A 6,041-nucleotide genomic window follows, 5' to 3' on the forward strand; every position below is an offset into this window, starting at 1 on the left:
TGGGAATTCCGAGTATTTCCCGATAAGTCCATTTTGTCTTCTTTGTAGGTTTATTGGTTCTTTGTTATTTCAGCATTTGCTTTAGAGTTTGTTTTAACTGTAACCTATGGCTGGCAGCTGCAGTTCTGATTTGACTCCTAGCCTGGGAACGTCCATATGCTGCAGGTGCAGCCCTCAAAAGCAAAACACAAACAAAACCCTTCTTTTGGATTAATTGAGTATTTCTTGATGATTCCATTTTCTCTTCGTAGGTTTATTGGCTCTTTGTTTTGTTATTTTAGTGTTTGTTATAACTGTAACCTGCCCTACTCCTAATTCACATACGGTGTAAGAATAGGCCAAGTATTGTAAGAGCACATTTGCATGTTCCCCCTCCTGCCATTTGCGCTGCTGCCACGCATTTTACTTGTTCATGTGTTATACACTCCACAACACCTTGGAAGGACTTTTGCTTCACTAATCAATTTTCTTTTCCGTTTGGGAGTTCCCTTGTGGCGTAGCAGGTTAAGGATCCAGCATTGTCACTGCAGCAGCTCTAGTCGCTGCTTTAATGGGGGTTTGATCCCTGGCCTGGGAACTTCCACATGCTGCAGGTGCTGCCAAAAAACCAAAACCAGTGTGTATTTGAACCTACATAGTTACCATTCCTGCTGCTCTTCATTCTTATGTGTCGATCCAGAGGAAGGTGTCTTTTTTCCTTTTGTCTGAAGGGCTTTCTGTAGCATTTCCTGTTGTGCATGTCTCCTAATGATATCTTCTTAAAGCTTTGGAATGTTAAAAATCCCTTTTGGCACCTTCAGTTTCTTAAAGTTTTCAAAGTTTTAAAAATTATATACATAAGACAAAATAGACCATCTTTGCCATTTTTAAGTGCACGATTCAGTGGCATTAAGCACATACAGAACATCTCCAGACACACATCCTCCGATGCTCACTGCAGCTCTATTTGCAACGGCCAAGACATGGAAACAACCTAAATGTCCATCAACAGAGGAGTGGATCAAGAAGATGTACATATACACAATGGAATATTCCTCAGCACTAAAAGGAACGAAATACTGGCATTTTTAGCAACATGGATGGACCTAGAAATTACCATGCTAAGTGAAGTCAGTCAGACGATGAGGCACAAGCATCAAATGCTATCACTGACATGTGGAATCTGAAAAAAGGACACAATGAACTTCTTTGCAGAACAGACACTGACTCACAGACTTTGAAAAACTCATGGTTTCCAAACGAGACAGTTCCGGGGGTGGGGGGATGTGCTGGGGGTGTGGGATGGAAATCCCATGAAATTGAATTACGATGATCATTGTACAAACATAAATGTAGTAAATTCATTGAGTAATGAAAATAAGTAAGTAAATAAAAATAAAAAACTTCTGACATGACAAAGACAAATAAATAAATAAATAAATAAATAAATAAATAAAACAGCACATTCAGAATATTTACATCATCCCAAACTGACACTCTGTGCCCATTAAACAACAACTCCCTACTCCCTCCTGCCCCAGCCTCTCAACAACCACTATTCTGTGCTCTGTTGCTGTGAATTTGACTGTTCACAGACTTCAGATTAGGAGAACCACATAGTATTTGTCCTTTTGTGACTTGCTTATCTCACTTAGCATAATGTTTTCCAGGTTCATCCATCTTGCAGCACGTGTCAGAATCTCTTTCCTTTTTAAGGATGAATGATATTCCACTGTATGGACGTACCACTTTGTTTATCCATCCTGTCAGTGTTGGGTTGCTTCTCCCTTTTGGCCACTGTGAATAATGCTGCTATGAACGTGTGTGTACCAATATCTGTTTGAGTCCCTGAGATCAGTTATTTTGGGTATATACCCAGAAGTGGAATAGTGGGATCATATGGTAGTTCTATGTTTAATTTCTTTTCTTTTTTTCTTTTTACGGCCACACCCATGGCATATGGAAGTTCCCAGGCTAGGAGTTGCATTAGAACTGCAGATGCTGCCAGAGCAACACCAGATTTGAACCCTATCTGAGACCTCCATCACAGCTCACAGCAACACCAGATCCTTAACCCAGTGAGCGAGACCAGGTATTGAACCTGCATCTTCACAGAGACTAGTCAGGTTCTTAACTCACTGAGCCACAATGGGAACTCCCAGCAACATGAGATCCGAGCCACATCTGGGACCTATGCCATAGCTTGTGGCAATGTCAGATCCTTAACCCACTGAGCAAGGCCAGGGATCAAACCCACATCCTCATGGATACTAGTCTCATTCTTAACCCGCTGAACCACAATGGGAACTCCCAGTTTCACATTTTGATCCCAGTTGAATCAAGCAGAGGGAAGAGCCATCTGGAGGCTCTCGGCCTCCCTCTCGCCTGGACCATGGCCGTGGCACATAGGAATAGTCCCCTCTCCATCTGGCTTTGTCTCTTTCATCCCATTTCCTGGCTGTGTGACCAGAGTGACTGTCAGAGCCTTGGGGACCTCATCAGTGCACCAGGAACAGTCACACCATCCATGTCCCAGGGATGATGGGGAGGCTGTCTTAGGCCAGGCAGTGAGGCCTGGGATACAGTGAGTTGGGCACGTGCTCGGCCTGGCACACAGCATGGGGGCCCGCAGACAGTGGCACAGAGCTCTTGGAGTCCATCTGATTGGGTTCAAATCCCGGCCACTGCTTCTAACATTCTGCCTTGAGCTTCTGAGCATGCTTCCTGCCTGAGAGAGAAACAGTTCCTTTTCCCGGGGCCAGGGCAAAGGTGCCGTGAGATGCTATGCATTTAAGATATACTCGGGGGAGTTCCCGTTGTGGCTCAGTGGGTTAAGAACCCAACTAGTATCCATGAGGTTGTGGGTTCGATCCCTGGCATTGCTCAGTGGGTTAAAGGATCCAGCGTTGCTGTGAGCTGTGGTATAGGTCACAAACTCGACTCAGATCCCGTGTTGCTGTAGGCTGGCACCTGCAGCTCCGATTAGACCTCTAGCCTGGGAACTTCCATATGCTGTGGGTGTGGCCCTAAAAAAAAAGATACACTCAGGGAGCCCCTTACACAGAACTTGTACCCAATAAACAGCTGCCACCCTGCCCCAGTCCCCGAGCCAGAACTCACCTCTGCCAGAATCTGGTTAATATTTTCCAAGTGCTTTCCATGGGTCAGGATCTGGGCCAAGTGCATCACACACAAGCCCCTAGCTGAGCCCCCAACCCACTCGCTCGCTTGGAGGAGGGCCTCTTGTAAGACATGGGGTCCTTTCCCTGGCACTCGTTGGATGGTGACTTTATTTGCATCCTGCCTCTGTTTCCAAATCTTCAAGTTTGTTGAGTGAATCCTTGGGAGCATGGCATTTGGCATTCAGTAGGTGCTAAATTAATGCAGCTGTTTGGACCCTTTCTCCCATTTGACAAAAGTGGAAACTGAGGCTCAGGGTAAGGTCAGAGTTTCTAGGGAACCAAGAAAATATTTACTATCTTAGAAAAAAGTGGGCTACCATATTCATATCCCAAAAGTAGAAACAGCCTAAATGTCCATCAGCAGACACATGGATACAGGAAATGTGGCACATCCATACAGTGGAATGTTATCTGACGATAAAAGAAATGACGTCGTGTCATGAGCTACAACATGATGACAATCTCAGGTGAAAGAAGACAGACCCCAAAGATCGTTTATTTAATCCCAGTCGCCAAATGTGGAAACAACCCAAATGTGCAGGTACAGGTGACTGTGGAAAGAAAAAGCGGTAGAGGAGATCCTGCTGGGACGCGGCGGGTTAAGGATCCAGCATCCTGCAGCTGTGGCGTAGGTCGCAGCTGTGGCTCGGATTCCATCCCTGGGCTGGGAACGACCATATGCCTGGGGTGCAGAAAAAGAAAAAAGAAAAAGAAGTATAGCCATACAGTGGAATATTATTTAGCCTTTATTTACTTATTTATTTATTTTTGTCTTTTTGCCTTTTCCAGGGCCGCTCCCGCGGCATATGGAGGTTCCCAGGCTAGGGGCGTAATCGGAGCTGTAGCCACAGCAATGTGGGATCCAAGCCACGTCTGTGACCTACACCACAGCTCACAGCAATGCCGGATCCTTCACCCACTGAGCAAGGCCAGGGATTGAACCCGCAACGTCAGGGTTCCTAGTTGGATTCATTAACCACTGAGCCACGGCAGGAACTCCATATTTAGCCTTTAAAAAGAAGGGAATCTGGAGTTCCTGTTGTGGCTCAGCAGAAACGAATCTGACTAGGAACCATGAGGTTGCAGGTTCGATCCCTGGCCTCGCTCAGTGGGTTAAGGATCTGGGGTTGCCGAGAGCTGTGGTGTAGGTCGAAGACTTTGCTTGGATCCCGTGTTGCTGTGGTCGCACATGAGGCTCGGATCTGGCATTGCTATGGCTGCGGTATAGGCCGGAGGCCACAGCTCTGATTAGACCCCTAGCCTGGGAACCTCCATATGCTGCGGGTGTGGCCCTAAAAAGATACAAAATAAAATAAGATAAAGAGAAAGGAATCCTTCCATTTTTGACAACATGGATGGACCTGGGAGCCATTATGTGTAATAAGCCAGTCACACAAGGACAAGTTCTGCATGATTCCACTTAAATGACATATTTAAAATACTCAGACTCATGGGGGGAGAGAGGGATAAATTAGGAGTTTGGGATTAGCAGATTCAAACTACTATATATAAAATAAATAAACAACAAGGTCCTACTGTACAGCTCAGGGAACTTATTCAATATCCCGTAAGAAACCATAATGGAGGGAGTGCCCGTCGTGGCGCAGTGGTTAATGAATCCAACTAGGAACCATGAGGTTACAGGTTCGATCCCTGACCTTGCTCAGTGGGTTAAGGATCCGGCGTTGCCATGAGCTGTGGTGTAGGTCGAAGACTCGGCTTGGATCCCGTGTTGCTGTGGCTGTGGCGTAGGCCAGTGGCCACAGCTCCAATTGGACCCCTAGCCTGGGCACCTCCATATGCCAGGGGAGCAGCCCTAGAAAAGGCAAAAAGACAAAAAAAAAAGAAAGAAAAGAAAAGAAACCATAATGGAAAAGCATATGAAACAGAAAATGTCTATATATGTAAAACTGAATCGCTATGCTGCACACCAGCAGCTAACACAACGTGTATGTCAACTCTACTTCAATTAAAAAAAAATAATAGGAGTTCCTGTTGTGACTCAGCAGTAACGAACCTCACTAGCATCCATGAGGATGGGGGTTCGATCCCTGGCCTTGCTCAGTGGGTTAAGGATCTGGCGTGTTGGTTGCAGATGTGGCTGGGATCCCACGTGGCTGTGGCTATGGTGTAGGCCGGCAGCTGCAGCTCCGATTGGACCCCTCACCCGGGAACCTCCATATGCCGCATGTGCAGCCCTAAAAAGCAAAAATAATAATCCTAATAAAAGACTCATTGAAGCAGAAAACAAGAGGGGGCCCCGGGGGTGGGGAGAAGCGGGTAGAGAAGGGCGGATCTCATATTGTGTTCTTCACACACAACACACACCAGACCACATGTTCTATGATCTCATTTATATGAAATGTCCAGAAGGGGCAAATTTACAGAGACAAAAATAGACTACTGGTCACCAGGGCCTAAGGGGAAGAGAGGGGTTGGGTAGGCAGCTAAGGGGTGCAGGATTTCTTTGGGGGATGATGAAAAATTTTTTACATTGTCTGCAGTGGTGATGGTAGCGAATTTTGCACCTTACACGGATGAATTGTCTGGTGTGTGAATGACATTTCTTTTCTTCTTTTGTTTTGTTTTGTTTTGTTTTTTTAGGGCTGCACCCGAGGCATATAGAAGTTCCTAGGCTAGGGGTCGAATGAGAACTGCAGGCACAGGCCTACACCACAGCCACAGCAATGCCAGATCCGAGCCACGTTTGCGACCTACACCCCAGCTCATGGCAATACTGGATCCTTAACCCACTGAGCAAGGCCAGGGATCAACCCCGAGTCCTCATGGATACTAGTCAGGTTTGTTACTGCTGAGCCACAACGGAACTTCTAAATTATATTTCAAAACAGCTGCTTTTGGAGTTCCCTGGTGGCACAG

At 46.1% G+C, this 6,041-nt stretch overlaps 1 protein-coding gene across 1 annotated transcript in view; it reads left to right on the plus strand.

Annotated features, from left to right (window-relative positions):
• The window catches only part of LOC125133116 (very-long-chain 3-oxoacyl-CoA reductase-like), a 31,267-nt gene that overhangs the window by 23,845 nt on the left and 1,381 nt on the right, over positions 1 to 6,041 (plus strand). The window lies entirely within an intron of this gene.

Source organism: Phacochoerus africanus, chromosome 8, assembly GCF_016906955.1.
Source record: "Phacochoerus africanus isolate WHEZ1 chromosome 8, ROS_Pafr_v1, whole genome shotgun sequence".
In the NCBI taxonomy this organism is placed as follows: Eukaryota; Metazoa; Chordata; class Mammalia; order Artiodactyla; family Suidae; genus Phacochoerus; species Phacochoerus africanus.